The 8,455-nt window shown below is 39.8% G+C and overlaps 1 pseudogene; it reads left to right on the top strand.

Moving 5' to 3' along the window:
- Positions 1-6,217: 6,217 nt before the first annotated feature.
- LOC148011488 (18S ribosomal RNA) lies at positions 6,218-7,908 on the top strand (annotated as a pseudogene).
- The last annotated feature ends 547 nt before the right edge of the window (positions 7,909-8,455 follow it).

Raw genomic sequence — 8,455 nt, 5'->3', positions numbered from 1 at the left:
TATATGAATACAACGGCGAAAGATAATGCTTTTTCAGGAGTGATCGTTGTAAGGTTGTAAGGTAGGATATTTATCATTATGGCCGCGAGCTACAATGCTTCATCGCTTGTCAGCACAGTGCAATTCTCTCCTGTTTTTTTTTTTAAATTAGCCCATTAATTTGCTTCCTTCTCCAATCGCCCTCTCTAATTCGATCACAGAAACATTCCCCAATTCTATTGTGCTATAAAAAAATTCCTGTATTACAGCTATGACGGTCAAGTTTTGGGAGCTTCTTCACAAAGAGTAAAACAAACGAGCATTTCGGCGTGCCATAGCTTCCATCCGCTTTAATTTTTGTCCTTTGAAGTTGTAGTCAGAGCTTTAATCGATCTTTTACCCTCTTCATAGCCGCAGGAGTGTCTATAGAGAGGTTTCAAGACGAATCGATGGTGGAGACGGCATCGACTTGCTTTTTCAAGGACATAAGAACCATTTTAACGGCGCGGAGACTCTGGCAAATGTCCTCTTCCTCCTTTTTCGTATCGAAGGGTCCCCTGCACATTCGCTTCTGACATCGTCTTCCCCCCCTTCCACCTCAGTGTAATTCCTCTCCTTCAAGCAGCAGAGTACCCTCCAATCTTTTTTCTCCGTCCATCCTCCCCATGCTCTGTTTCTCCCTATTTCCCCCAGATTCAGCGTCATACTCCCCTTTTCTGTTTTAGGCCCTCCTAAATTCGCCTTCACTCTAATAAAGCGGCCCCAGAAAAGCTTCCCTTTTCCCACGCTACTCCATCACTATCCAAAGATAATCTTCGGATGATTACACTCTTTCAGCATTTCAATCTCTCCACAGATGTCTTCATAACCTTCCCCTCACTTAATGAAATAATCTTGATTGCTACCAATTCTAATGTTTTTAAGTCTCTAACTTTACAAACTGCTCCATACGATCCTTTGCCTTAAGTGCTTCCCCACAAATGTATGCAATCTGTCGTTCTTCCAATGTCTCTTCAGTTCTGATCATCAAATCTGCTATGCTTCCTGAACTGGTTCAGTTTTCTTACACCCTATTTACACACGAGGCTTGGCTTTCTGTTTTGCTAGGGCTGTCCCAAGCATGCCAAGATTTACATGAACATCATCATCAACTTTGATGTAGAAATCTGCATCCCACATGGCAAGAGCAGTGGAAAAGAAGGTCTTTATGTTTGCCAGTAATTCATGATATCCTTCTATATGATTTAGCCTAAGGAAATCTCCATGCCTTACATTTTCAACATCAATGGCTCTTGCGGCTACTAAAACCAGTGTTAATTCCAATAACAAGAAAGGCTTTTACAGCTTCATTAGATCTGTTGGCTACTTGATTCATAAGCAAATCAGAGCTAGAATGAGATCTAGAGATTGCCAACAATACTCAATCAAATCCCTTCTTTGTAACCTCCAAGTGCATCTCTTGACCTCTCCACATTGCCACAAGCTTTCAAGCCACACAATAAGTAATAGCATCCTGACCGATGCTTTTGAGTGTCATCTCATCAAGGAATTCCAATGCTTCTCTATCACAGCCATGTTTTGTCTAATACTTCTTGGGCTTTTCCAAGCATACCAGATTTTACATACATGTCAACCAGAGCATTATTGATAAATTCTTCTTGTTCCAAACCCTCTTCACTATACTGCCTACGCAGAACAAAAGTATAATCACAACAACTAAATATGTGCAAAGTATTAAATCCCACACACAACTTTTGGGTGGTTTTTACAAGCACATGTAGTTAGGCTAGGCACATTCTTTTCAATGCATTCATAATTTTTGTGTGGACATTGTTTGATTGATTGCATCCCATGGATCTAACACGAAGTTCTATTTCAAAGCATATTTTCTTGTTAGGGTAGAATGCATGAATTAAGGCAGGAAGTGATGACAGTGAAGCTTCTTTGAATACGGTTCTTGCTAGCACGGGAGTGAAGGAAAGAAATGGGAGAAACATTTGAATCTTGCAAAACCCCACAATAGACTTGGACATTGGCTTGCATTTTTTTGTTAAATGGTTTCCCTTTTGTTTTATGAGTTAAGATTAAAAGTGATTTGTATTGTGATGGATGTTGTACCACTTTCAAAGCAAGAGCAGAGTATGAACTTGGATGCTTCTTTCAGTCAACAGTTGAATGTATCAACAAAGTCTAATCAGGCACCACTACATCGTGTGGTCAAGTTTAACATCAATTGAAGCTAGAATTTCTATGTGGTAGTCTCCCGGCAGTTAACACAGACAATGATGCTATAACTTGTGGAATCTCATGATGCTCAAATGCAACAAATGTTTCTGCCATAATGCTCCAAAATGAGAGGAACATTGCATACCACTACAAGATGCTCCCTTCATAAAGAGTCTTAAACACTCTTCTCTTGTCATGGAAATTCATGGGAAATGATGTTTTGACGAAAGGAAATGCCAATGACTCTAGGAAAAGCTTGAATGTAGGTAGAGGAGGTTCACAAAAAGATGATAATCACAGGTTTTGGAATTCTTTTTATCCCTCACTTTACAAGTCTAGTATGAATGGAAGATTAGAGGGACATGATAACGATAGGAGAGAATAGCTTTTCTTAAATAAATCCTTAGCTTTAATAAGAAAATCTACAAGCTTTTTGGACCATGTGTGGAGGAGATATGCGATTGTAGAAGAGAGTGAAAAAGGAGGAGAGGATGATAACTAAGAAGAACCAACATGGCTTCCACCGGGAGGGGAGGACATGATATGTTCTCCTCTATGCTGAATTATGGGGGATATCATGTTCACATTTTGTTCTCTCTCATCACTCATGGAGTGTTTGATGGCTATATGAATAGAAGGAGGAAGTTGATGTGAAGGAAGTCGAGAAAGACCCAGAGTTGATTCACCATATGTGTGCAACAGAAGTCGATTGCGTGATAAAGGGAGGAAGATAAGCTCAAGGAGGTGATTTAAGGGGCAAAAGTCTCATAGGTCTAGGGGGAGTCAATTGTCACTGATCAAGAGAGCAACAAGAATAAAGCTGCTTCTAATGACATTCCCACGGCTACAGTACCAGGAGTTGCTGCTGAGCCAGCCCGTTCAAAACAGTACTTCTGTCTAGCAGAAACTATTAGTGACATCCCTAGAACAGTATTCGTATCGTGAACCAATGGCCACTTTTCCGGTCGAAGGAAATGCCTGCCCCGTACGTCAAGAGCTGAACTGCTATGAATCAAAGACTGTCTGCTCGCCGTTTCCGGCCAGTATTGCGGGTTCAATGGCTTTATACAAATTAGTTGTTTTTGACCCATCCGATCCCCAGAAATGGAAATTGTTAATACTGGCACTGTACCTTAAGTGGGAGATGGAATAGCCCGCATTCATGGTTCGAACAAAGTAATGGCTGGAGAATTGGTAGAATCTGAAGATGGTACAGTAGGCATCGCTTTGAATTTAGAATCTGATAATGTTGGCTAAGTACTGATGGGCGATGGTTCGACCATACAGGAAGGGGGTTCTGTAAAAGTAATGGGAAAAATTGCGCAAATACCAGTTAGTAATTCTTTCTTAGGCCTTTAAGCCAGTAAATGCTTTGGCCCAACCGATCGATGGAAAGGGTCAAATCCCAGCTTCTGAGTCTAGATCAATCGAGTCTTCCGCACCATATGGGAATTATCTCAAGACGTTCCGGTGGCGGAAAACGACCCGAATCTGCAGGAATTCGGGAAGGTTGAAGCAATGGCCAAACCTCCTTGAGGCTACAGCAATAACGTCATAAGCAATGACACTTAACTAAAGCACTTTATCCTCGCTTTCCACCTTTTTTCTAGGGTTAGGAGGATCACGCGCCATAATGCCGGATCTCCATCTTTCTTTGTTGGTTGCTCTCCAGTCGCAGAATTATGAATAGTTTCACTAAAAATAAGTTTATTGGCTTGAAAAAAAAAATGAACCAATCCTTTAGCCTGGCAACCTGTACTATTTTTGCTGCCTCCAGCAACCTGTTGCAACTAACTTCATATTCAGGATGAAACAAGACAATTATGCCAGATAGTAAGGAATTACAAGTTTTTTGCACTAGAAAAAGCTAATAAATGGACTCGACCCATTATATATTTTTCCAGTAGTCATTTTAGGGACGTTTGCATGTACTGTGGGTCTTGCGGTTCCGGAACCATCAATGATTGGTGAACCAGCAAATCCTTTTGCGACTCCATTGGAAATATTACCCGAATTGTACTTTTTCCCTGTCTTTCAAATACTTCGTACAGTTCCCAATAAATTATTGGGGGTCCTCTTAATGGCATTCGTATCGGCGGGCTCGTTGACCGTTCCTTTCATAGAAAATGTAAATAGGTTCCAAAATCCATTTCGACGCCCTAAAATCTTAACCACAAAGGCACCCGCTTGCCCAAAATAAAATGAATTAGCCGGATTGCTGCTTTATGACACTTGCTAGACCTATAAAAAATGTTATGATCTCCAGACCTATAAAAAATATTATGATCGCAGAAAACAAACATAATCAATGCGATATAGCTAGCATTATTAATTAAAATAATCTATTGTATTAACCTTGGCTGCTTTCTGTCTGAGAGCCAGAGCAACTATGCAATTATTTGCGTTATCATAGAAATTTCGTATTTGCTTTATTTTCGAGAGGCTATCTGTTTTTTTTTGTTTGATTTTTTTCGGCATAAGGTAGATAATGAATTTATTTAGGAATTTTTATGCAGGAATCGAAAATGTAATCTGGCTGGTTTCCGATGGACAGAGCAATTTTCATGAATGTTGAGCACATACTTTGTGTCGGCAAAGCCGACGCAAGTTCCTTTTTTAAGTGCTAAAGCGTTTTAGCCTTTTGAACCAAAGCCAATAGGATGTAAATCGATCGACCTTTATCACCCCATATTATTATTTATAAGCCATAGCTTACTTCGATCTTATTTATCCTTCATAGAATCTTTGGAACTTTTTTGGCTGCTGCATTGTTAATTGGTATTTTTTTTTTTGAAAGTTGGTCATTTTAGCCTTATTTTTGAAAGTTATTATTAATGTGCCTTCTTCGTTGGAAAGCATTTCCATTGGTTTATCTTAGGCCTAGTAAATTTCATTTTTTTAGCTTTGTCTTATTATATGAGTAATGGGGTTTGTCATTTATGGTAAGATTTCGGATTTATTTTAGATCTGTCTTAAGTTTATATTTTTGGAATCGTGATGTTATTAGTTGCAGTTTTTTTGACTTTTTCGAAGTTTATTCAATTTTCCATTTTGTAAGCACGGGGAGTAAGCTAACCTCCCCAGGCAAAGATTCTATTTCGACAAACTAAACCTCTTCATCGAAAAATTAAAAAAAATTGAAATTGATCCTGGCTATGATGGTCTATATGTTGATGGACTGTTTCTATATCTTACTAATAAATAAGTTAATGGACTGTTTCATAATGTTCAACGTGTTGATGTACTGTTTCTCTATCTCATAATACTTACTAATAAGCTGTTGATGGATATGTATAACAATGTGAAAAAGGGATAAGAAAGAACCAAAGGACATTTGTTTTTAAAGAAAAAGAAGAAGATCCAATGCATTGGTTATGGTTTCGGTAAATGCATTGTACCATATTTCTTTCTTAATTAAAAAAAAGATGTTTCTAATTAAACTATTTATAAGAGTTAAATGGGACAAATACATTGGTTATGGTTTCGGTAAATGCATTGGCTATGTTTTTGATAAATGCATGGGTTCTGGTTTTAGTAAATATATTATCTATGGTAAATGCATAGGTTCCGGCAATGATAAAATCATATCAAATATGTCTTTCATATAGTCAATCTTATTTGAAAGTAAATACATCATTTTTTAAATGCATTGGTTCCGAGGAAAGCACTAGTTCAGGAGACTATATCAAAAACCAATAAGGAGAAAAGCCACTAAAAAACCAATAAAAACAGTTGTAATGACTATCGTACTTACCTAAAGCGTTAGCTTCTCGTCAATTCCTTCTATTTTCAGCCATACTTTACTCTCCTGCAATGAATCCTTTGGTTTTCGGTAGATGGAAGATCTGCATGAGCGATACAAGAATTCTTGTATAATAACAATCTTTGGTATCCGGAATGTAAGATGATTCGCCTTGCCATTGGCCGTTCTGCTTACGGTTGTTAGTAAAAGCTAATAACTTACTAAGAAATCATCATCAACCTGCCTCATATGGCAGAAATTCACTAAAAATTTGGGCTTGATCATGGCCCAGAATGAACACTAGCAATATGCTTAACACATGTAAGTTGGATGTCATTTCTGTTCCAGTTTTATGGAATAATTGAAAAAAAAGTAGCAAACGGGTGCGTAACGCACAGGAATCTGCCAAACAGTTCGGGCTAGATCCCGAAGCAACGCAAGCAATAAAGCTATGCAAGAAGATAATAAAGCGTTGTTTGATGAGCCTACGTAGTATTAGGTAGTTGGTTGGGTAAAGGCCAACCAAGCCTACGATGCTTAGCTGATCTTTTCGGATGACTAGCCACACTGGGACTGAGATACGGCCCAAACTCCGCCGGGAGGCAACAGTGGGGAATCTTGGACAATGGGCGAAAGCTTGATCTAGCAATATCGCGTGGGTGAGTGAAGAACGTTGCAAACGCAAGGAATGGCAATACCGCTTGTAAAACCCTTTCGTCAAGTGTGCGATGGTGACAAAACTTAAAGAAGAAGCCCCGGCTAACTCCGTGCCAGCAGTCGCGGTAAGACGGGGGGGCAAGTGTTATTCGGAATGACTGGGCATAAAGGGCACATAGGCGGTAAGTTAGGTCGAAGGTTAAAGACGCCAACCCAACTGGCGGAATGCTTACGAAACCAATTTACTTGAGTGAGATAGAGAAGAGTGAAATTTCGTGCGTAGGGATAAAATCTGGAGATACACGAAGGAACGCCGAAGTAGCGAAGGTAGCTCTTTGGGTCTCTACTGAAGCCAAGGTGCGAAAGCTTGGGGAGCAAACGGGATTAGATACCCCGGTAGTCCATGCCGTAAACGATGAGTGTTTGTTTTTGGTCTGCGGATCGGAAGCTCAGCTAACGCCTTAAACACTCCGCCTGGGGAATACAGTCGCAAGACTGAAACTCAAAGGAATTGACGGGGGCTTGTACAAGCAGTGGAGCATGTGGTTTAATTCGATACAATGCGCAAAACCTTACCAACTCTTGACATAGAAACACTTGGCGTATGCACATTTGACATATGAACTAGTGTACTTGTTCTTAACGGGATAAGATAAAAATTCGTATAGGTGCTGCATGGTTGTCGTCAGCTCGTGTCGTGAGATGTTTTTGGTTAACTCCTATAACGAGCGAAACCCTTGTTTCATGTTGCTAAGACATGTTGTTTACAAAGGATCCATGCCATCTTTCATCAGCAGCCATACAGCTCAATGGTTGCTTGAGATCGATGGTATTCTTTTTATTGGGTGTTGCACTCATGAAAAACTGCCCGTAGTTTTACTATGGAGGAAGATGGGGATAACGTCAAGTCCGCATGGCCCTTATGAGCTGGGCTACACACGTGCTACAATGGCAATTACAATGGGAAGCAAGGCCGTAAGGTGGAGCGAATCCGTAAAGATTGTCTAAGTTCGGATTGTTCTCTGCAACTCGAGGACATGAAGTTGGAATCGCTAGTAATCGCGGATCAGCATGCTGCGGTGAATATGTACCCGAGCCCCGTACACACCGCCCGTCACACCCTGGGAATTGGCTCCGCCTGAAGCATTGAGCAGGGATCACTTATTAGTAAAGTGCATTATGCTTCCGTTAAGTGTAATTCACTTTAGTTTTAAAGGTGTTTCCGCTACATATTATGGTTGGGTCAGTAATTGAGGTGAAGTCGTAACATGGTAGTCGTAGGGGAACCTGTGGCTGGATGGATTCTTCCAGAAAGATGAAGATACAAGCTAAAAATCTCATATATGCGTTAATTAGCCTATTTTTTATCTGTTATTTTAATGATATTTTACTAGTAGCTAAAGGGCATTTTTGATGAAATCATTGTGGCCATTGTTTGTAGCTCAAGGAAGGAACCTTGCCAAGGAGATCCGGATAGTCCTGCTAGAAATAAGTTTTTAAAAAGCCCACATTACACAAATGAGTTGGCTGAAAGCTAGCCTACGAGCGTATGTACATAATGTGGCTATGTCATATGGTTAAACGATCTGCCATCTGCGAAATTAGGATCTTGGCACTGAAAAAAAAAGTATTGGCTAGTTGCTTAATCCATACATGACTATATAAAATAAGGAATCTCCAATAGTAAGTTTCATATAAGGCTATAATAAAATTGCCCCCATTGTAGTTATCCATGGGTTGCCTCCATGTAACCGTGGGGCAAATTGAGAGGAAACAAAGCAGCTTAAAATTTTCTCTCAAAGAAAACCTCGTAACATTCCCAAAATGTGAAACCTAGACAGTACCTGTTAA

This window comes from Lygodium microphyllum, chromosome 28 (genome assembly GCF_053477565.2).
Source record: "Lygodium microphyllum isolate KBCC chromosome 28, Lygodium_microphyllum_v1.1.10, whole genome shotgun sequence".
Taxonomy (NCBI): domain Eukaryota; kingdom Viridiplantae; phylum Streptophyta; class Polypodiopsida; order Schizaeales; family Lygodiaceae; genus Lygodium; species Lygodium microphyllum.
This window is presented reverse-complemented; position numbering and strand designations above follow the sequence as displayed.